General features: G+C 34.2%; 1 long non-coding RNA gene across 5 annotated transcripts in view; it reads right to left on the reverse strand.

Annotated features, from left to right (window-relative positions):
• Positions 1-24,880, reverse strand: part of LOC148223900 (uncharacterized) — a 73,340-nt gene that overhangs the window by 23,895 nt on the left and 24,565 nt on the right. For 2 of the 5 annotated variants that reach the window (XR_015803062.1, XR_015803059.1), the window contains one exon: positions 16,308-16,354. The exons of the other annotated variants lie outside the window; for them this stretch is intronic. This is a non-coding gene — a long non-coding RNA (uncharacterized LOC148223900). The remainder of the gene's footprint in view (positions 1-16,307; positions 16,355-24,880) is intronic. 5 annotated transcript variants of the gene reach the window in all.

The following is a 24,880-nucleotide window of genomic DNA, read 5'->3' on the forward strand; positions in this document are numbered from 1 at the left end:
CCAAGAATAGAGGGTATGAATACAATATTCTTGTGCAGTCTTCTGGCACTCTTAAACCCAAATCTCAGCAGGGATTTGCTAAAGAATGTGATGATGCTGAGCACACATTGGACTAAATACTTTTGTTTGTTTATCACACCTTATATCCCTTCGTCAAATATATGAAGACAATATTCTAAATCTTACAATTAAGTGAGAATACAGGTTGACAACTTTTAAATTTCTTCCTAAATCAAGTAACCTTAGTCATCACACAAAGATTTTCTTGTACTACAAATGCAAAATGTGCTTTCAGTCAGTCAGTGAAGATATGTAGTATAAAATGGTACAAATTCAAAGTGCAATCCTCATTTTAGAATTATACATCTAGACTCCAGAATACCTTAGACATTTCATAATGGGCAATATATCCTTTACACATCTAGGTAGCTATGCTGGTCAGAAAACATGTAGTCATCATCTTAATTATCTTTGATTTTTCTTAACCTCTCAAAACTGCTTCTCTTCAAAGAAGAAAAAGAGGCATGACTGATAAATTAATTTAGTATTCTGCCTTATGTTTAGAGGGGACATAGGTAAAGTAGTGAAAACAATCCTTAGTCCTTCATGTTGGTGTACTATTAAGAAACTAAAAGCTATTTATACCACCAGCCTCTCCTCAGTATTTTTTCTTATTTTTAAATTTTTTTAAGTGGAAAGTTTAAGTGCATCTTCAGGAATAATGCAAGTATTTTGGTCAAAGCAAATTTGACTCAGCACAACAACAGAACAAGGTCCAGAAGTTGCCAAAAAAGCATCAAATTGAAGCGGCAAGATCAGCCAGCAATGTGTGATCGTATTATCTTGACTGTATAGCCAAGTTTATTCAACATTAGCATTTCATACACAGAAATTCTGGTTCTTCCTGCACCCACAGCTTACATATGTTTATACAAACTACAGAACATTCAGTAACATCTAGGCTTTTCAGTACAGAGCTCAACTATAAGAACATGAATCACTAATGGGGGATTTATATCATGTAACTTCAGCTATTTAAAAGTAAGACCTCTCACTTAGAGATGCACAACGTCAGCAGCAGGGAGATAGGCATGTCATAATGTATATTAATTACATTTATCAATATTTTCAAAATTGGGTGATCACATAGCTGCCTGTTTCTCTCGACTTGTCAGTAGATGACAATTTATTGTAGTCATCTACCTTTTAAATGGCTGGTTAGAATAAATGCATCATCCCACCATCATAAGATTTCATAAACCCTATTTAAAACCTAAAATGTAACATACAGACTGTACATACTGCAAAATAGTTAGACAGGGTGGTATCTATACTTATTTTTTTTCTTAAACTAGGCTTTTTAAATGGTATTTCTTTTTACTCTCCTAGGAAAAACTATGCAAAGAAACCATGGTAAATACTGGTTTTGATGAACAAGCTTTTCCACTACAAAGACAAAAAAAAAGTAGGACCATATTTCACTCCTTGAAAAGGTTAGAAAACTATTTCGTAAAGTGGTTTCCTTGGGGCTCTCCAAAACAACTGGGCCAGTTCTATGCAGAAACAATGCACAGAAGATATAAGGAGACTGGAATCTTTTGAACCAGCAGCTGTGCTACCTGCGGCTCTCCATAACAAGCAGACCAATTCCATGTGGAAACAGAATGAGCACAAGATATAAAAAGATCAAAATTGTTTGAACCGGCAGCTGTGCTACCTGCAGCAGTTAATCTTTTCTGGCAATCTGTTAGAGACACACATTCCTCAGGCTAAGAGGACTAAGAGGCTTTTGCTGACTGCTGTTCCTCTGAGAGAAGCTAAGTCCAATTCCCCCTTCATATTACTGGAACAGTTAAATAGTGGACTCATATATGTATTAGGGGAAAAAAAGTCACTTTCATTTCCTTTCTTAGAAAGGACATTTTTGATCAGTTGCTTTGAATAAGCAACTTTGAACTGGAGCTCATTTCTTAAAGCAATTTTACTTAAACTAAATGGTAAAATAGTAAAATCTTTTACAATGAAGAAGCTAAAATAGTATAAGTTGAAATGTATTTAATAATAGTCAGGCATGGGCAAAAGAGTATGCTCTCCTATGGACAAAATATCTGCAGTGAAGACAAAATACATTTTTGTACTATTACATATAAATTAAAGTTTATCTTACATTTATTTGCCCTTTAAAATACTGTGATGTCCTTGGGTTTTTTGATTTTTTTTTTCTTTTGTTCTATTACTGTTAAGTGGTGGCTCTCTTTTACTCTCACTTGATAAATAATTTAAAAGAACAGCTATATGGCCCTACAATACTTGCCCTCTTTTGTTCTAAGACTCTTATTTCTCCATTTATTCTCTTTCACAGTTTAAGAATCTTTTGCATTATGAATCATGATCTAATGCTTCCATTTCTAGCATTTCTCTTTTTACAGTTACACAATTTTATCAAATGTTTTGTTGGTTAGAAGAGGAATATTTTGTATTTGATTTCCATTCTAGACATCATTTTTTCAGTCACAGAACAGAGTAGCTGTCTGGCCCCATTTCTTTTAATAACTTTTGAGAAATAGAATAAGGGAAAAGAAAACATCTCCCCTTAATTTTGGTTTGGGGTTTTTTTTTGGTTTTTTTTTCTTTGCTTTTTTGGTTTTTTGTTTGTTTGTTTGTTTGTTTGGGGTTTTTTTAAAGGAGGGGGAATTTTTTTTTGCATTTGTAATTATCCAAATACAGGCAAAAAAACTCCAGCCCTTGGGCTTTTGGAGCAAGCATAGAGTTAATTAACCTCATGATACATTTCTAGACTTTCAATCTTCAGTCAGCCCTCAATGGCACTGGGAAACTCTGCTGCTGCTTTCCCTTTATGTTCCTCCCAAAAGAAGAGGAGTAAAGGAATAACAAAACAGCATAACAGCAAGAAATGCACTTGTGTGTGTGCCAATTAAACATCCTGCCCATGTTTTGTAGTTACCTTTATGCCTGCTTCTGAACAACAGCAAGAAAGTAGAGATGTCTTCAGGCATCAGGGAGCCCATGTATCCTGTAAGGTGTATCTTCAACTGCCTCATCAGGTTTCCTGTACTATGGGCGGGCAGTTAGGCAAAAACAAAGATGATTTTTTTTGGTTTTCATATTTGATATTTCAAAATATGAGAAAGCTGTTCTGCAAAGGTAGTGCTCAGGAAGAATGAAAAGGAGCAGCATATCCTATTTTAATCATTCTATGATTATGGCATATTGATTTACTTTCAAGTTCAAAACCTGCTTTTTAGGAAAAACCACATAGTTCTTATAAAGAAGCAACCATGAGTTTGTTACATGAGTGCCATCAACTAGTCTTTGATGGCATAAAAAACTCTTTACTTCTGATTACCTCTTGTCAGAGGTTTCCTCCTAAATTTGCCCTAAACCAGGACACCTCTCTATCCCATATTTCACTTTCTTCATGGACCAGTGTTAAAGGCTTTACCAATGCTACAAAACCAAATTACTTTATTGACTTAACACCAAAAAAACCCCATACCTTGTCCTCGGTTCTCTTTATATAACTTTGTAAATGCACATCGTTTGTCATGTTTCAGTTTTCAAAGAGTACAGTTGTAGTAGATACTATATGTGAGCTGGTAGAAATAATTTGAGATCTAGATATATAATGGTCCTTATTTTAGACATATATATATATGTCATTTTCTAAAGACTAGTGAAGAAAACATTGAAATTATAAGATGAAAGCCTGTCTAAGCTTTGTTCAAGGAAGGTACATCATTAATGAAGACAAAGATTTCAACCCTTTCAATCCGATAAATCTGTGTTCATTTTGGTCTTCACAGTGTTCTAAAGTTTTCTAGCCTAAATTAAACTATTACACAGCCTGCTTTTCCTGGAGCATGAAGTTCAGACACGCTCTATATACTGAAAAAAGCCAGAAGAAATACTAGGGGTTTGTGCCATATGGAAGTATACCAAAGGCTGTTTCAGGTAATTTTTCTCTCTTGTGTTGAAAATGGAGATCTATATTTGGTATTTAGAATTAAATTCTAGATGGATAATAACTTTCTCATTGAAGGACTTTTGGGATATTTTCACTGAGGTGGATTAAGGATAAAAGTGAAAGAAAGTTATTGACAGGATTTGAAGAAACAACATACATTTTCAAATACCATCCAGTTCTCAAGAATTCAGATGAATCCTCCCATCTGTGAGCACTCTTATGAAACACAGTACAAATATCTCAGAATCTGTATCTTTCTTCCAGAAGATCATGTCCCCCATTTCTCAATGTACTTTAACATTCTCTGAAAAGACATTAAATCCTCAGTAATTACCACATAGGAAAACCCAATCCTCTTGTTTCAAATCAGTTTCAAAAAGATATGGTAATAAACATAGTTACTCTTCAATGAGAAGAAACTAACATTTTTATGTCCAAGAACTTGGTTTAAAACTCAAAAATAGCACTGTCTCTTGAAGAAATAAGCCATGGAAGAAGAATTCCTAAATGCATTATTTATGTATTCTGGATATGAATAATGCTCTGAGCAGACTGATCAAATTGAAGATGCCCCTTCAGGAAAGGGAGTTTGGAATAGGTGATCTTTAAAAAGTTCTTTCTAACTCATACTATTATACTTCCTTATATTGCATACTATGTTTTATGTTCCATACAGGGAAAGGCTGAGTTATAATGTAGGATGCTTAAGTCTAAAGAGAAGACTGGGGCTTTAAGAGACAGTGAGAAACTGCTAAAACCTGACTCATTTGGTGTCTCATAAGTTTAAAAGCTATCTTGAATGAAATATGGCAGATTCAAAACAAAAACAACCAAAAAGAAAAGTGACTCATACAGCTTCTAGCTATGCTTATACTATCCGGTCATAGCATATTGTGGATGATAAAACTTCAAATGTGTTCAAAGGAAGGCTAGTGGATGGGAAATTCATTGAAAGTTACTAAACCTACAGGAAAACTAGAACACCAAATCTTCTTGCTAACCAATGGTTACACTCTTGAAAAATGTATTTCTCAAACATCTCCATCTCCAATGATAATAGCATCCTCATATTAATAAATTGTTAGTTTAACATAGAAGTGACTTTTTGAAAAGTCCTAGCTGTAACATTCATTCTCTAGGGGAAAGATCAGAATTCTTGTAAAAATATCAAAACACAGAGTTGTAGAAGACTTCAGATGTGACAAAAATATTCAGTACCACTGCTGTTCAGTAGGTGTTCCCAACATAATTAGAACAAAAAAGCCCTGGCTATTCCAGTGGACCACAGGCTGAGCATAAGCCAGCTGTGGGGTGTGGCAGAAGAGAAAAACATTTTGGATGCATTAGGTAGAGCCTTGTCAGCAGTTTAAGGAAGGTGACCCTTCACCTCTCCTGAGCCCCAGTGAGACAGGTTTGGAGTCTTGGGACCAGATGTGGGCTCCCCAAGAAACTGAGACTTGGATTTACTAGAGTAAGTTCAGCAAAGGGTTATAGTTAAGGAACTACCGAATCTGTCATATGAGGAGAGGCTGTGAGTGCTGGGAATGTTTAGTCTGGAGAAGAGAAAACACGGGAAGATCTTACTAATGTAAGGAGGCAATGAAGATAGACCCAGAGTTTTCTCAGTGGGTCCACTACAGAATAAGAGGAAATGGTCAAATTTTGAAACAAAGCAAATAGCTTCTGAACATAGGTGGGTATTGTTTTTATTGTGAGGATGGTCAAATTTTGGAAGAGGTTGTTCGAACAGGTTGTAAAATCTTGATCCCTATACATATCCAAAACCCAAACAGACATAGACCTGAGCAGACCTTGATTTGAGCCATGGGTCTGGACTAAAAAATCTCCAGAAATCTCTTCCAAACTCAACCATTCTGTGAATCTAGGACTACAATCTATTAGTAGAAGCAAATCTGTGCTTAAGAAATTTCATTAAAACACACATACACAAAATCCAAGTACCTAGAATGAAAATATTAACAAACTCTTAATTAGTGTTTTTCTTTCTAATGATGTTACTGGTGGGTTATGTACCACAATTTAGACACTATTTTGGTTCCCACAGAACAGAAATAACAAATTAGGCTATCTGACACGAGATAATAAAACTGGAAAGAAAGTCAACAACGTGTGGGATGAACTGTGACGATAATGCTGAGCTATTTTTTTTTCCTTAGGGGAAAAAAGGTTACACAAGATTTATCTATGCAAACGAAATGACAGTGAGAGAAATGACAAAAATATACAGATTTATTTTTCAGACAAAAATTTATATACATCTTATGAGTGTGTAAGACTGCTATATCTTGTGTTTAATAAAACTGTGCAGTATTAGGATGTAAAATATCCAAATATTTGCAATTATCCAGGTAAGTCTGATTTAAATGATAATTAAAACTCATCAATCTAATCAAGTTCTTCATTTCAGATGAAATATCAAACCTTAATTCTGTCCACAGACAGCAAAAGGATGGTACTCATTCTTATAGTTTTTTCCAGTCATGCATTTTTTCTGTTTCCCAAATGCCAAGAATGCTCAATATGCTCAAAACATCATATTTTGCAAATTTACAAGGCTCTGATCTTTGAGTTTTGGATCAGACATTAAACCAGCATTTAGATGGAACATTAGCCATTTTCCTAAGAAATCATAAGCATTTATTATGTGTACTCACTGTCCTGGGAATGGAGACTGGTCTGTTTTGGAGTAAATTTATGTTTCATATACATGTAGCTTTGCAAGCTTAGCATGCTAAAAGAGCACGCTATTATTTCTTTACAACAAAGTAAGCACAAATACTCCAGAGGAAGCCCAAACTGAGAATGTTTACTGAACTCAATGTTCTGTTTTATTTAATTATAGAGTAACACAATCACAGAATTGCTAAGGTAGGCACCTATGTAGGTCACCTTGCCAAACTGGCCTGCACAAGCAGGACCATATAGAGCTGCTCACTCAACACCAAATCCAGATGGCTTTTGAACACCTTCAAAGATAGAGACTCCATAACCTTTCTGAACTGTCTGTTTCAGTTCTTTACTGCCCTAGCAGTAATTTTTTTTCTTAGTTTTTTATTGGAATTTTATGCAATTTACTGGAATTTCTTTACCATCACCTATCAGGTATTTAAATACATTGAAAAGGTTCCCCTCAAGCCTCTCTTTTCCAATACAAACAAGTCCAGCTCTCTCAGCCGATTTCTTTCTATATGCTTCAAATCCTTAATCATCATATCTGAAGTATGAGAGATTTGCTCTGCATTTATACCTACTAAGCTGAAGATGAAAAAATTTTGCTCATGTTTCCACATATTAAAATAATTAATGTAGGAATCAGAGGTTGCAGGCTCTCACTACTAACACTGTCACTGAACACATTACAAAGGCTGAGAGAACTGTCTCTGTCTAAAATAAGAGATAGACCCATCTACTCTGAGAAGCTAATTTCAGGACATTTATCTCAGGATGGCCAGATAATTACATCTAGATGAGAATTATGTAACTAAATGTAAAGGGGCTTGAAATTTCAAGCAGACTGGTTTTCTAGGGTTTTTTAGGATTCCTGGTGTTTAGTTCTTCATAGTGTTCCACTCTGCTCACTAGAAGAGCTAAATACTCGCTCTACTCACACATTACAAGGAATACAATTTCTGCCATAAGAATCTGAATTCAGATTTAGGGTTGAGATGTTGAAAAGTTAAATGCTGCATTAACCAGTTAACAAATAATTAAGTCCTTTTGGCTGAGACTTCTAGCACCCTTAGAGTCTAAAATATCTGAAGAAAAAGGTGAATTGACCATTTACTGAAAAGATAATGCACCAATAGGTGAATTTCCAGAAAATGAACAAGTATATTTGCCATATTGCATGTGTAAAAGAAGCCAGCATAACTCCTCACACCATGGAAGAGTTAAATGACATGTTAGTACCTATAAATATTGACTGAGACTGTCAATTTCATTTTTATTTGGGGTAAATAAGATTCAATTTTTCTTTACAGCCCATATTCAATATCTTCACTGAAAAAAATGCATTTTTATACAAGCTCTTTATCAATCTATATTCTTATTTACTAGGGAAGTATTTTATTAATCTGTTTGGAAAAGTCAGGAATTTCAATAGGAAGACTATATTAAGTTTGAAAGAATAAGCTTTCTTTAGTATGAGAACAAAGCCTTCATCCTCACAGACTTAGAGATACTCACTAGAGATACATGTATTTGCTTCAGCATTTTGTTTGACAAAAGCATGCTTCATTATCTGCATTAGATTCACTTAAAACTTTCAACATACTTCTCCTTTATCTTTCAGCTACTTTTATGTTTCCATTAGCTTTATACATTCTTATTTGGGATGGAGAATGGGAAGCAAAACACTTATGGGATGACACCCAACAGTCAGCTAAGCTGGGTCTTACATTTTTCAGATAATCTCTTTATCTCTCGCATACAGCAGCTACACTAGACTCTGATGCAGCTTTTACCTTGTGCTGAACCAGATGCTTAAAGTTTTGAGACTCAATGAAACTTGCTGTGAAGAGGAGAACCAGATTTTTATAGAAAATGTTCAAAGTATGAAATGGAAAATTACTTTGAAGAAAAACAGAACCACCAACACTTAGTAAAAGCTTTTAAAAAAAAATTAAAAATAAAGAAAACAACTTTATTTTCCCTTATTTCTCATTTGTACCTGTGATTAAAAGTGAAAAAAGCAGAATTACATACAGCAGCCAATATGATTTTGACAATTTGTATAAAATAACAGTGTACTAAAATTACTATTGTTAGATTTAATTTAACTTGGTAAATATTTGTGGTGGTTTAGAACCAACTATTAATTAAACTCTGAAAACTAAGCTCTGTCCCTTCCTGCAACCAGGACGTTAGTCACCCCTTATATTTTACTCTTTTTGTCATGCCCAGATCATATACCTTCCAACCACTTACATAGCCATAGCCATAGACAGACACAGACATGAGCAGACAAAGGCATAGCCATTTCCATAACCATAGCCATAGCCACACAACCATAGCCATAGCCACATAGCCATAGCCATAGCCATAGCCATAGCCATAGCCATAGACATAGACATAGACATAGACATAGACATATATGTGAGGCACAGGGTAGAAGTGCAATCATCCAGGGGTTGTTTCCCCCATTATAAACAAATAGCACTTGCCTTTGCAGGTTTGCAGCAGTGCAATGTCAGCAATCTGCCAGGCCTCCCCATATTTGTATTTTGACCATTGCTCCTCATAACACAGGGACTTTACCCATTTGTACCTGCTTGTCATGGCACGTGTTTCACAACTGTGGATAAACATATATTCCTCTAGATAGTCCAAATCCACCAAAGCAAGTCATATTGTATGATTCTATATGAATGATTGAACATCTTCAGTACCTTGGTTTATTGATATCTTACTCTCTCTTTCCTGATGGTGGATAGTCTATTATACATGAGGCAGTATTATATTAGAAAAATGTTGAAAATTTAGTAGAAGAGAGGAATCAAACTGAAATTTAGTGAAACTTGTGGAGTTTTTTTTCTTCATAGAATAAGAAAAAGTCAGAGTGCAATGGGTTGTAAATGCTTGAGTTATTACTTTGAACAATTTAGTTTCTGAAAGGCACTGCAGTGTTTTAAGAATCACTTAAAATAATTTTTAAAATTATTTAAGAATTCCTCTATAATTTACTTCGACTAACACTCATTGCTTCTTTAGATGTTATCATTGAATTGCTACCATTATTATTGAACTAAAACATGGATTAGAATATTTCACTTTATTATAGTAAAATTGTAACATAACAATTTAAAGAATGAAGCATTTTAATTTAGTCTCTTTAAAAATGCTCATGTGGTTATGCTCATGCAAATTAAAAAAAAAATACTGTATCTAATTTATACACAATTTCTTACACACAAAAACACCCCAGAAAACACAGTTACTTCTATTTTACTATAAATCTTTTCTAGTCCACAATTTTACAAAATGAAGCTGGAAAATATGCTAGGTGCTTTCAAATTTTTAGAGATATAGATATCTTATTCAAATCAGTAAAATTGGACATTTAAGTCACTTTCAGTTTTGGAATTCATAATGCCACATAGCCCATTTCTCAGTGGTTTACATAATTTTATCATAAGCAAATCTTCCAGAGAAATGGGTAGTTTTCATTATGGAAGTTCTCAAGCAAGGTCTAGAAAATCTCACTAGAAATACACTAGAAATCCACTAACTGTGTGTATGGGCTACAGTTTGTTGAGTTTCAGCTCCAAGCAGAGGTATTCACTGGGGGAAGGAGCTATTTTACATCATAATTTAGAGTCACTTGATTAAATAATGCCCTACCATTATCTCATCAGTAAAACCATGTCAACCTTCCAGATATTCTCATATTATAATTTACTTTTAACTTTGCAGAGTTTTGAAATCATGTCTGTGCCTGATGTTATGTGTTATGAAACATAAACAAAAATACAAAAGATATTTTCATAACAATAATTTAAGTGTTAAATAAATTTTCAGTGTTCTCTCTATATTAATTGACTTCCAAATTAGCCATTATTTGCTTGGCAATAACCAGATTTTGACTCAAACACTAAAAGTCTAATGCAGTAGAAATTCTAGCCAGTAGTTTAAAATACATGTGTACAAAATCAGGAAAGTAATAAATGTGTAAATTAAACATAACTTGTTTCCTGTAGATCTTAGACATAACACATTACTCCTCAGCTTTGAGATATAATTTTCTATACATAGATTTGTAGAAAGAACTTTGGTCCATAACTTCAGTAGCGTCTCTTCTAGCTGTAAAATGTGCATTCTTTCATTATCTCCTGTTTAGCCTTCATTTGGCTAACAGCATGCATCAATAGAACACATCTGCAGTGATAAAAGTCCATTAGTCACAAGAAGAGATGGAATAGATACAATTATTACTAATTATGTAAATGCCACCTAGAATTTCTAAGCAATGTACACTTTCTAAATGAGTAGTTTGAATTAATCTCTAGTTTATAAAAAATATTGAATTTTACTCTGAGTTGTGAATTCATCCCTGATTCTTCAATTAATCATGTTAATATTTGGTCTCTAAATTTCTATAAAAAAAGGGAGGGTGGTGGCGAAGGAGATCTGAGGCTCCCAAAACCAGTTCAAAGTTGTGTGGCTAATGCTAATATTAAGATTTTCTTTTTGCTTTTGGATTATTTTGTCTGTGCCATTGAATGTCAAACAGAGGCTTCTTAAGGTAGAATAAATTTATGCTCATGCGAACAAATACACAAGTACTGTACTAAGACACCTGTGTATTGTCATTTCTTTTTTACATGGTGAGACACAAAATAGTTGAGAGCATTAACCTCAGCAATGAGGCAAAGAAGAATAAACTAAAGGACAATTGAGGGAAAAAATGTCTAAGGAAACAACAAAGTAAATTAAGGCATCTGTGCAGAGAAAAGAACACATACACTATGAATGAAAAGTGCATTTTGAAGGTAATTATCTAACATAAGACATGTGGCAGGAGTCTAAAGTTGAGGAAGAGCATAAAGTATGTGTTGTGAGATTGTCACTACCCATTATGTATAACGACACAACACATATAATATTCAATCTAAAAGAAATGTTTGCATGGTAAAACCATTTAATTGTGAGCTGTTGCTTTTCTAACCACATAAAAGGATAGGTTTTTTTTTTTGTCCTTTTGATTACCAGTAATTTTCCTTATGATTGAGGAAAATGTGTTTCATATGTTGTTTATTACAATTATTAGCCCAGAATAATCCAAACATAAGGAAAATAATGGCCTTGATGTCACTGCGACTGACATAGTAACTGTTTAAAATTGAACTGCAGTAGAAGCAGAGAACAATGGCCAAAGTTCAGAAAAACGGATTCTTACAAAACAGACTTTTAAGAATTTTGCCATGCTCATAAGAATTTTCAGAGATGCAGCAACAGGAATCTGTCTTATGGCCAAATAATGTGCTGTTCATAGCATCCCTGGAACAGTAACATTGGTGATTCCTTTTCTCTTTTCAAAAATTCACACAGTTGTCTGAATCACTAGCAATCAATTTGCTGCAAGAACATTACTAACAAAACTAGCATCTCATCTCTTTCTTAGCCCAATGATTTAGGTATGTTAATTTTCTTTATTTTGCAAGTCATTATTTTCACAAATCACTTATCACAGCTGGAAATGGCTGATTTGTAAGGTATATATAAACTGGAATAATATACTTTTGCCATATTCTGAAATATTTATGAATAAATTTATAAAACATGTAGTAGCTCATCTTCAGTATCTTTCTGTTTTTTCTTTGCTGTATAAACTTAGAGGGGAGGATTTAATAGCAGGATCTGTTCATAAATTGTCCTAATCCTAAATGAACATATCCTCTCCAAATATCTACAAAACCTAGATAGGTTCTTTAGGTCTGATCCAACTTTTACAGAATAGCTTCGTAAAAATTCTATGTGTAGACAGAAATTCTACCTCTTTTTATACAACTAGCACTATGTACAAAAGTGTCTGCAGAAGGTGACTGCAGTGGTGAGCAGATGATTTCAGCTGATCTATCCTTATGAGAAAAACAAGTTAAAATGGATGATAGCTATCTTACAGTTAAGCTCATTTTTCAGGCTGGCAGTCATCCTGTCCTGTTAAGAAAGATAAATTTTATTGCCTTTTTTCAAGATTATACCTAACAAATATGATGACTATTCTTGTTTTGTTGAATTGTTTTAGGTTCTGAAATCTCATTTAGGTTATTTTATGCCACATACCTTGGTATTTGGCATACCTACCCTTTTTTATTGCTGGAATACTTAAATAATTATAATATTGTAAAGCCCATTATTGCAGGTACGGCACAAAGATAGTAAAAAGTCGCCTTCCAAATTTCTGACACAGTAAAAAAACATTAGAGGTCCTGAACATGCTGGTTAGGAGAAAGTAAAAACAGATGTGACAACAGACATAATGAGGTAAACCAGAGGCAGAAATGAGTGGATGTTATCACATATTTTTTACATCAAAACTTGCTGATTCATTAAACCTGGAATTGCTATCAGAACAGATGGATTTAGACCAACACATAAACTCAATATTTTTTATTTAGAAAGAATTGAATTAAAATTATAGCAATTAAACGTTTGCATGATATTTTGATGTACAAGACATTAAAAAAATTACAATATTTTTCCACCTAGCATTGCTCAGTACCAATGACAACAGTTCATTTTGTGCATGTAAGTTATTTGGCTGAATATTCTGCTTTCGTAATTGAAAAGGTACCTGAAACAGAAGAAGATTGTCACAAGGATAAGATATTAAAGGTAAAGAAACCCAGGATAAGATTAAGGTCAGCTTCATTTGCCAGAGTGGTTCACAGAAATGTCCTTTCTGTATGATCAGAGGAAAAGGGTACAGGTCAAATGTGTATGCCTCTGAAAGTAAAAAGAAATAGTCATGGAATGGATGTACTTAGTGTCAATTGTCTATTTCTCACAGTGTAAATAGGCAGGCAGCACTGTTCAATGTGGAAGGTGATTCTGGTACTTCTTTTTTTAACACAACACTTTTATACAACGTAGACAGTTTTCAACAAAAGAAAAAGGCATACCGTCTGTAACTACTGCCACTGTATTTCAAAGTCATTAGAGACCAGCTCAGTCAATATTTACTTCCATAATTTTATACTTTTAAAAATTTCATTGAGATCACATGTCTGAAAGTTATGTGATACTTTGAAAGCCTTCTTGGGTTTTTATAACTTTCATAGTCATGTAACTTAAATAAACGGATATAACCAGTTCTGTCTTGAAGGATCATACAAATTTCCAAACAAAAATATCTAACAAGAAAAGGAGATAAGAGACAAGGGTAAATTTTTAGCATATGAGGAGCAGCTGAGGGGATTTGGGATTGTTTAGCCTCGGGAGAAAGAGGCTCAGGGAAGAGCTGGTCACTCCCTACAACTACATGAAAGGAGGCTGCAGCCAGGTAGGAGTCGTCCTCTTCTCCCAGGCAACAAGTGAGAGGGCGAGAAGACAGCCTCAGCCTGCACCCAGGGAGGTTCGGGTTAAACATCAGGAGGAATTTCCTCATGGAAAGTTCTGTTAAAAACTGGAATGGACTGCCCAGGGAGGTGATGGAGTTGCCATCCATAGAGGTGCTTAAGAAACAACTGGATGTGGCACTTAGTACCGAGATCTAGTTGCCAAGGTCTTGATCAGTCAAAAGTTGGACTTGATGTCAGAGATCTTCTAAAAACTAAATTATTCTGTGATTCTTCTTGGCAGCTACAGACAGAAAAACCTTCAAAGAGAGACTATCAGGAATAATAAGAAAAAGGTACTGAAAAAATAAAATCAAGACAATAAAAAAAATTACTAAAGACAAATTGCTTCTTATTTAAAAATAGATTGAATATCACTATCTGACTCTCTATTGGCTGCAATATACAAATAGGACCTATGAAGTCATAAAACTATGCCATCTCAAAAAGCAGAGAACAAGAGAGAAATTGTCTTCATTTATTTCCATTTGCAATGGGCAAACTGCTAGATCTTCCAACTGATAGATTCTCTGAACTAGGAAAATAGTATCAGTTGAAATGATTGAACAGTGAAAGTTCCAGAGGATCAGGAAAGACATCGTGGTGCATACTTAGGAAAGAGAAAGCCCTCTCAATGTATACCTACTTTCCTACATTATAAATTAAATCAAGGTTCATGTTAAAGCTTATCAAAGCTTATCATACCAAGGAAGATAACAATTTCAAACATTTCGAGAAAATGGTTGAAATTAAGTAAGTGGAGTTGGAATGCTTATAATATCCAGCTGGCAAAGAAAAATCTGACAGAGAGCTGTCACACCATCTGTTGTCCTGTACAATGTCTTTCAACAATTCAACACAGAATCTGTCTTATTCTTGTCTCCAACGCTATTATCCAAAGAAATTGAGTGTCATGAAAAATTCTAGTACAATGTCAGTGTCCCAAAAAAAGAATCCATTAATAGCTCTTTCAAAGAATTTCCAAAAATCATTCTAGTCCAAAAACAATAAGATATTTCAGAATACTATACAGAGGATGTAACTATTCTTAGATCTCCATAAGATGAAGACAACAGTCCACTTGGACACCTGAAAATTTCCTTCTAAATCAGTGGTGATGATGTTTTAAAAACCCATCCCAAACCCTCGCCTTGCTATACAGCCATAGAAATCTGTATGAACTTTTAAGTCTTCAACATTTAAGACTGAAAGAACATGGAGACAAGCAACACAACATCTTGCTAGCAAAAATAATAACATAATAGGTTTTTTTCATATTAAAACAATTAAGAATCTTTCTACAGTATCATTGTGGCAGTATCTGACTTCTCTGATTAAAGATAAAATACTTTATCTGAATTATACAAAAAATTGTTTTAAGACTCAATTTTAGTATTCAAACCACCTCATATCCCTTCCTTCATGCATCAGCATTGCCCTTTGAGTCATTCATATTGATGAAAACTGAAATTAAATTGATACATGAATATTCTCTTTTTATTACTTCTAGGCATTTTGTAGTGGGTTTGATCTGTGCTTATTCTGAATGCTAAAAAACCACCCAAAACCTTGAATCCTATGATCTGTGATACTACCAAACTAAACTTCTGGTACTAAAACATTTTATTTTCCTGACTGTATGATCAAAAAACCTTGAGGTGTGCCTCGCATGCCATCTTCCTTTCAAAGACTTTCTTATTAAATGAAGCATAGTTCTTAGTTTCCCTTGTGATGTACTTTTCTTCTTAAATCATGTAACATAAATTTATACTGGGTTTCTTTTCTCAATCAGTCAATCAATGTCATCAATTATGAGGAAAGCTGTAGAGAATTCTATTTAGGAATGTCTGTTTGAAGTTCAGATAAATTTTCTTATTGTATAAAGGTTAATAATTGGTGAGATAAAGGAAAGAAATCAATATAAGGTTTCTTTTTTTTTCTCAATTCCTTTTTAGTAGATAATACCAAATACTGGTATTTATCCATCTGTGTTTTCATATGAAGACAAATGACTTCTGAGGGAAATATAACATGTGAGAAAGATGAATGAAACATTTTAAAGCCCTCTCTCCTCACTCCAATAATTTAAAATATTGGCAAGTTTGAACACAAAGACTAAAAAAATAGATGAGCAACATTTTTAACTTCAGAATATAAAACATAATGCAACATCTAGTTTGAACCATTAAGATAGAACTTCTCTAATACAGAAGAGTACTTGGAAACACACGAAATGGAATACTTACAAATACTTTTAAAGTAGAAATACATGTGTCGGAAATTCAAAGTTCACCTAAAAGTGCATTAAAGAAAATCCTCCATTAGCATCAGCATCTTTGCCTTAGCCCAATAAATTCCTCGAACAGGTGACAATTACTTAAATTACTGACTTATGACATGAATTGCAGGGTTCTTAAGGAAGAAAGAAATAATTCTGAAATCATCCTTGCTTCAGGGTTGTTTCTTTTATGTAAACTATATTCCTTAAGAAACTCATTAATATAATTTAACTTAAAACATAAATTTCAATACCTACCTGCAACAATAATTTGCATAGTACCATTTATATTATGAAATGTATATATATAAAATGAAATACCATTCATTACCAAGTGAAAAAGTAAGGAAATTATTATCAGTTCATATTGTCCAATGTTTAATTTGCAAATCTCACCATTACTAATTGAATTGCTAGTGCTGTTTATAGCATCAAATTCAAAATTAACATAGTATTTACACATCTTATCAAAATACTTTAAAATCAAGTTTATAGTAATTATGCCAAGAAAAAATTATTTTGAGGTTGTTCTCACTTTCATGATTATTCTGATAAAAATACAGATAATAGAAATTGTATATCCTTTTGATTGTATTCTATAGCACCACTCTATTAGGAGTTAAATTCAATACAATAGTTTCTTACAACATTTCTCAGGGTAAACTTCTCTATCTGTCTGTATATTTCACTTTTTTATCCCTATGCACTTGCTGTTTTATTTCACATCACTTCTTTTGACATTTAAAGATTAAATGATGAAAGTTAAAGAACATGAGAACTAGAGAAACAGGTTTGAAACCTAAAAAATTGCTTCATGCTTTCAAAGATCCCCATAACTACAACTCTAGAAACCCAATGGAAAAAACCACCCATACCTAAAACATTTCTACCAACAGAAATTATCTGAAATATTATTGTCTTATTAGGGTTGCAAAATCAAACAACTTCGAAGGAAATAAAAAGAGAGAGAAAATCTACACAGGGCATTGCTACAGGAAAATAAATTAGAAATGAATAGTTGCCACTTATCTATTGAGGCATTGTAAAAGAAAGATATTTTTACAGATATGAGTGTTGAGAATTATGTCTTTGTATATGTTTTCTGTCTTTTGATAAAAACTAATTTTTAAAAAGCCATGAAAATAAAATTCCTATTCAAACATTTAGGGAAAATGTCCTAACTAATCCTAACTAATCCTATCCTAACTAATAAGTTTTTCCTTTTCTTAAGTGCAAGTAGATGAAAATTGAGCTGAAATATTGAGTGAGTCTGTGATGGATGGAGAGCTGATGTGTAATTTTGTCTGTGAGATGTTTGTTGTGCAAATTATTGAGCTAGTCTGAATAAAAACTCCAAGGCAAAATACACGTGGAAAAAAAGAGCCATGTGAGAGCACTACTTCTCAGAAAATTTTTAATGTCTGTTAAATGACAAATAGTCTTCTTGTAGCAAAGTGAAGGGTCTGGAGCACAGGTTTTATGAGGAGTGGCTGAGGAAGCTAAGGTTGTTTAATCTGGAATAAAGGAGACTGGGGTGAGAACCTCATCCCTCTCTACATCCACCTGAAAGCAGGTTGTAGATGGGTCAATCTCTTCTCCTGAGTAACAAGAAACACAGGGTGAGGGAACAACCTCAAGTTGGACCAGGAGATGCTGAGATTGGATATTAGGAAAAAATTCTTCACTGAAAGGACAAGTATTGGACCAGGCTGCCCAGGGAAAGTGGGCAGCTTAAAAAGGTTAGAAGATGTGCAGATGTGGTGCTTAGGGAAATGTTTTAGTGGTGGACTTGGCAGTGCCAGGTGAACAGAGAGACTTGATGATCTTAAAGGTCTTTTCCAGCCTAAATGACTCCATGATTCTATGAACTTAAAACCACTATGTGAACTAGACACACCATAGAGAAGGCACGTGCAAAACTAAAACTCAGTCTTGGTGACATTATGAACAAGTTGCAAGCAAAATGTAACCATGATGTGTAACAGAGAAACAAATTATTACATTGGTCAGAACAGCAAAACTACAATACTATGTCAGTCTGCAATTTTAATTCAGGATAAAGGACTGGATTAGATGGCAACTCAAATTCCTTTAATTGCTGTTTAAAATGCTCATTAAAGCCAGGAGATGCCTTCCTGATACTCAATAGTTAGAGGTCCAACAAGGCCCTTAACAGCATATACATAGGAGAAGAGGGTGGATATTTTGGATGTAGCACTATATGGGAAGTGATGGGGTGGCAAAACTTTATGTGATTATTGCAAAAGTAAAATACATGTTTATCCTAAGATATCTGGGTTTTACTCTATACTATCAGCTAAGGAATCGTGGTAAGAGAAACCCTACATATTTGAACTCAGATACAATGAGCAATGGTGGGAGAGCTACAATTAAGCAAATGCCAAAAGTCTAACAGCTAGGTGAGAAAAGAGATTATGAAAAATACAGTAGTACTGCGATGCAACTGAAAAAATGAAGATTAGATTTCATCATATAGCTGGAATTCTGTTCCAAATGTTATAAAAGGAGTTCCATGGCTGACACAGGAGAATGACAGCTATACAAGGCAAGTCAGTGGTGGGAAGATCTGGAAATATAAAGGACAACATAGGAAAAAGAAAAGAATGAAAGAGCTTGGATTTGATTATTAAGAAAAGCAATGATTCATAAGATTGAAAAATAAATGAGAAAATGGAAAAAATACTAATGGTACCTATGATAATTTCAGAGGTTAGCTTTTATACTGGTTGGAGGACAGATTAGGAATGCTACCAGACAGCTGTGAAGGAGAGCTGTGTTATACTTAAAGAAGCACAGAAACAGGGCAGGTTCACCAAGGCAGAAAAAAACATCTGAAATTCTTTAAAGGAATAATCAGCACGGTTTTCCAGCAGTGAAGATGTACAACAAATACAGACTCAGAGATAAAGAGAACTTCGAAAAAGAAGAAGAGTATAAGACAGCACCTACACACAATAACTGGGATTGTAATAAGAAAAAAATTGCATCCAGCCTTATCTTTGAATTATAACATCACAATTATTTGCTTTCTTGAGTTCAGTGATTCTAGTGGCACATTTTTTACCTACCTGAACAAGAGTTGAAATTCCCAAGGTGATTTCAAATACCTCTTATTACAATGGTGACATAGAATCAAAACTTGTACCTCAGAAAACCACAAGTACCAGGGTATGGTTTTAAGTCATATTTTTCCTCTACAGGAAAACAGTGAGATCCATGTGTTGATTAAATTAAGAATTTATCACCTGATTTTCTCAAACTGTCCACAGAGGGAGTCTGTACATATTTTCAATGATATTGAATTATTATGCCAAACAAAGATCACTTTTTCACTGTTTGGACCCTTCATATTGAAGGCAGGAGCACTATAGGGTCATCAAAATGTTGTATGCCACAGTATCCATGCAAAAACCTGTGATTTTGTTTATGCCTTTTATCTCACACACTTTAGAGCTGGCCTTGTGAACCAAAGGTTTATTATTGCACATGTAGAAGAATAAAGAGGTTGTGGAGGTACCAGAAACACAGAGCTTCTGCAAAGGTTTTTGATCTAAAATATTTTTACCTGATATTCTCAAACTGTCCAACAGTGAAATTGCTAAACAAAACAGTTTTTCCTAATTCAGTTCCGAAATGCTGCTTTTCATTTGGCAATGACTTTATCTTATTTACAAGTCTCACCCCTACAGGGTTTTTTAAAGACAATATACCAAATTCCTCTGTTTTAAACTTTGTCCTATATATAGAACTGGGTATGCTCAGTCATTAAGCAACTGTGAAGACATAGGGACAAAAATTAGTTATGCCAGATTGCATTTAGGATTCTGCACTTTTTACAGCAAGGGTAAGTACAAACTCGTGAGTTACAGGTTTTTTGCATGAAATAGATAAACCACGTTGACTGAAACTCTGTGAAAAACATTTCTCCCTAACAAGTTCCAGGTTTCAAGCTGAAGCAGTTTTACAGAGTGGTTATGAATTTCTATAAAGGAGGTTTTTAACATGGACATCCTGGCATACTTAAGGCTAGTAGAGTTGGTTGAACCTGCTATATCTGGTTTTAAATTAAAATTATATTACTTCATCTTACTAGAGATGAGTCAACTAGACATATACAGTAACGGGCACATTTGGGGTATTAGTCAGAAATACAGAAGTTGTAAACTGATTGTATTTATTGAGAATTACGAAAAATGGGAATACTGCTGTGTCTTTATATACCTATTGCAACTTATATTAAAATTATTAAGCAATTACTGTCAATATAAAGTGCTACTTCAGGGATACAGCACAATCACTTTGTTTTCATTAATATTTTTCGTCATGTACTTTAAAAGTAACTCCTGTGAGAAATTCTGGCTGCTAAATTAAGTAAATCAATTAAGACATTATTTAATATGACCTCTTAAAACTTTTGGAAAATAATTATTCAATTAGAAACCACTAATATATGAAACAAATTTAGTTCTTTATGATTTGTTTTAATATTTTGACTTACAATAGATTAGTCATTAGCAATTAGCTAGAATGGCTTTCTTCATTTCATCCTCAAATTGATACAGTGAGGTGGATTTTAAGGGATTCACAGATACAATTTGTAATCCTATGAAAACATGCTTCAGCTTTGCCACAGTTACACAGTTTACTCTTCATTTACAAATCTTAGACCTTCTTAAGTCCCCAAACCAATTTCACAAGCCAGGCCTAAGGATACACTTCTCTATACATTCATTATGGTGATCCAGTAAAACTGACTGCCTTTGGAGATATTTGGCCAGTCTGTGACCAGATGAAACAATCATCTTAAAGTGATTTTAACAGTAAGAACAGCATACTTGCTACAGGTTTTAAACCTTTCAGGCATTCCATATATATCTATCTTACCTCAAGGCTTAATCTCTGCTGATGCTGATGTTGAAACAGCAGGAACCTCAGTCTGTTTCTCTTCAGCAATACACTCCTTTCACTTTTGATACTATTATTCTGAGTGGTTCTTTGACCTCCTATATTAAAGAACTTTCTCCTATCCTTATTTACTCTTAAACCACAAATGCTTTCTGAAGGGTTATTTATCAGTTTAAAACTTTTTTTTCTGACAGCTTCCTACTAAATTTGCGCAATTTATTTACATGGTAAAACATCTCAGTCATCAGATAAATTAGCATTGCAAATCTGCTACAAACTACTGGATAAGCCAGTGTTTAAACATTGCAATTACACTAAATAAAAAGGGCAATTTGTCAATGCTGCATTAGTATTGAGCTAGTTTTGCGCAGTAAATCCTACCACTCAAACAAAAAATGTTCGGTTTTGAAATAAGAAAGACCAAGGACACAGAAAATCACTTAAACAGAAACATTCTGGGTTTCTGGATGTGTAGTCTTCTTTTTCCTGGTGTCTTCTTATTTGGAAACAATCCTACCTAAACTGCTACTTTTGTGGCTAAAAATAGCATTTTCCCTTGACAAATTTTTTAACTAATCACATTAGCTCTTTTTCCTTGGCAATGTTTCTGGAATTATATTGCATAAGGGGAAAAGCTTCAATAGATGACACTGAATATAATCCCCCAAACCACTAGTCCTTACTAAATCACAGTTTAACATTGAGAACATTTTTCTGTCTTCCCTATTCATGGTTACAGGTTTGAATTCATGTTGGGAGAGCAGGGAACTAAAATTCAGTATAGGATAAGGCTATCACAGCAGAAATGTTGAAAGACAATTGGAATTTCTTTAGGAAAAAATAGCCTTTACCGAATTTTTATTAAATAGAAATCGGGTACTTGTTGACCAAGATGGTTTCCAAATTACAGAAAGAAAGAAATAGTGGCCATAGTTCAGAGTGCTGACTAAAGCACCTAGGTAGCTAAGAAATAAAATTTTAAAAAGATACCAATCATTCTCAGTTTAGTTATTGGTTTAACAAGATGAATACTGCTGGCATTTGCACATGATCAGCATCAAAATCAGTAGTAGTTTCACCTTTATGCCAAAATTCACTATTTTCTTAGCTACTGGCACAATTAATGTTACTGAAACTGATAGAAATATTTTTATCAAATTGCTATGCTAACCTATGTCTGGAAAATAGCTGATCAACATCTTTCTTGCACCCAAAATTTGTTACAGACCTCCAGAAGCGATCTGACAGGTACAGTGCAGAGGAGGATAGCTGCTTTCCTGGATCTCCTAGTGCTGACCTGGACGTTCCTGTTCTTTGATGCCAGGGCACAGTGCAGGCTGGTGCCCAGCCTTCCATCCACCTGCATCTCCCCAAGTTCTTCTCAGCAGTGCTGCTCAAAAGCCCCAGCCTCCAGCATTGTAAAAGTCCCTTCCTTCACAAGTGCAAGATTTGGTATTTATCCTTGCTAAATTTCAGGAGGCTCTTGTTGGCCCATTTGCCCAGCCTCCTACACCCTTCTGAACAGCTGCTATCAAGTGATTTTTCCACTTTAGTGTCACCTGCAAACTTGATGAGGGTACACTCCATAAGCTGCTCCAGCTCAGCTTCCTGCAGTTTGAGTTGAAGTGCCTTATTCCCTTTCCTGACCAAGCCATAAACACTTAGATGATAAAGTTAAATATTTACAGAGAATAAACATTTGTTTATTTGCTGTTTACAGCACCTTTTGGGAGATGTTCCTTTGTTTTATATCTTCTTTAAAAACATTTAAAAAAACAAATAAAAAGTAAAATCTGAGAGTGACATTTCAATTAAGTACAAAAGCTCAGTTTCTTTTTTTTTTTCAGTTTCTACTTGTAGCAGCAATACTCTTATTGTCATTTTTAAAACCAAAGAAGCCATCTGCTTGCCAAATACACACAAAGTAAAGCCCAAGTTTTTTAAAAGTATAAATGAAACAAGAGATAATAATTGTTGTGTAGGTTTATAATGGTAATGAGCATAATCCATCAGATTTAGAACATCTCTTTTACAAAGCAGAAAAAATAATATTATGGAGGGACTGTCCTTGTATTACATTCCAAGGAGACTGTATTCATTCATTAAATTCATTTTTTTCCAAGTTTCAAATAATCCTGAAAACTCTTTCCACTCTGTTTCTATTTAATCAAGCCAGGCACTTTTAAAATATACCAATGTACTGATATTTTAAATAATGCTTTAAGGGGGGGGGGGGGGGGGGAATAATTTGAGGGTCATTTTAATAAAGCATTTGGCAGGTTTTTGTCATGGCTCTGATTATGGCTAACTGATCTACTGAGGGCATGATAAACTTATATATCCATGCACAATTTAATATTATTCAAGCTACAATAATTCCAAATCAGTTCAAATGGCAGTAGCTACTTTTTGCATGACACATAACCAATCACATGACCTTTAAGCATTAATCCATATTTGACCAACCATCTTAAGTCTCCTTAATTGTAATGACACTGCTCTGCCAACCATACACCATAATTTACATAAACTAAGCGTTGTTGCATGAAGCATAAGCAACGTCTTTCATTGATTCTTCTGTTCCCGAAAGCCATGGCAAAACAATTGGCTCAAATGAGAGTGTAGGAGGTCTCAGTCCTTGATTATGAGTCTGAATATGATTCCAGTTTAATACATCTGTTAATCTACCCTGGTTACTTTACTGCCTCACACTAGCTATGAAAATAAAAAAACAGAAAACATATATCCAGAAGTACAAGCAGACAGAGTGTATCCCTGCATCACTATTATAAAACATTGTTATGGTCAGTGTTGAAATGTTTGTCACCTAAAATGAAGGGTGATAAGTCACAGTCTGCCTAATAAGTTCTGACTCAGCAGTCTTGGCTTGTGATTCTTAGAATTCCTGAACTAATCCTATCAGAATTTTTAAAAAACAGCAAACCAAACATGAAAAAATCCCCAACCAACCAACCAACCAATCAACCAACTAACTAACCAACCAACCAACCAACCAACCAATGAAAACTTTTTGAAAAATTAGCAGATATTTGCAAGACATTTATCTTCACAGAGGACATAATATCCAATAGGAAAAACGCATTCAGTGGAATTTTTATAATTTTCCAAAGAGGTTTTAGAATCCCTAGCCTCTAGTCTTTTCTGAACTCAGCTGTGTCCTTGATCTACTTTTAATGTGGTTATGATTTTTCTGGAGCAGAGCTTGCTATGTCAATTTACTGGAACAAATGGTCCTTTTGTTTTCCTGTGAGATTTCTATACCTCAAAGCAATTTGTCTCCCAACTTATTTTGAACTCTCTCATTTTTCTACTACATTGTCATTGATTTGAGTTTCACGTTTCATGAAGAACCATTTGCTTTTTCATGTAGGAACTTACTTCTTTAGAGTTCTTATGTAGCTTTACTCTCCTGCTGCATAGTTTAAAGTGTTTTCTTCTTCTCAAAGAAAAAGTAGAAAAAATTTAGGTCTTCAGCTGATAAGCTTTGGACTATCATCACACAACTGGTTTTTTACCTTCTCTACTGATGGCATTCTGCTAAATCAGTATTTTACCTTATGTCTTACATTATCCTGAAATGCATTTGTTTCAGAA

Source organism: Sturnus vulgaris, chromosome 4, assembly GCF_052056855.1.
Source record: "Sturnus vulgaris isolate bStuVul1 chromosome 4, bStuVul1.hap1, whole genome shotgun sequence".
In the NCBI taxonomy this organism is placed as follows: domain Eukaryota; kingdom Metazoa; phylum Chordata; class Aves; order Passeriformes; family Sturnidae; genus Sturnus; species Sturnus vulgaris.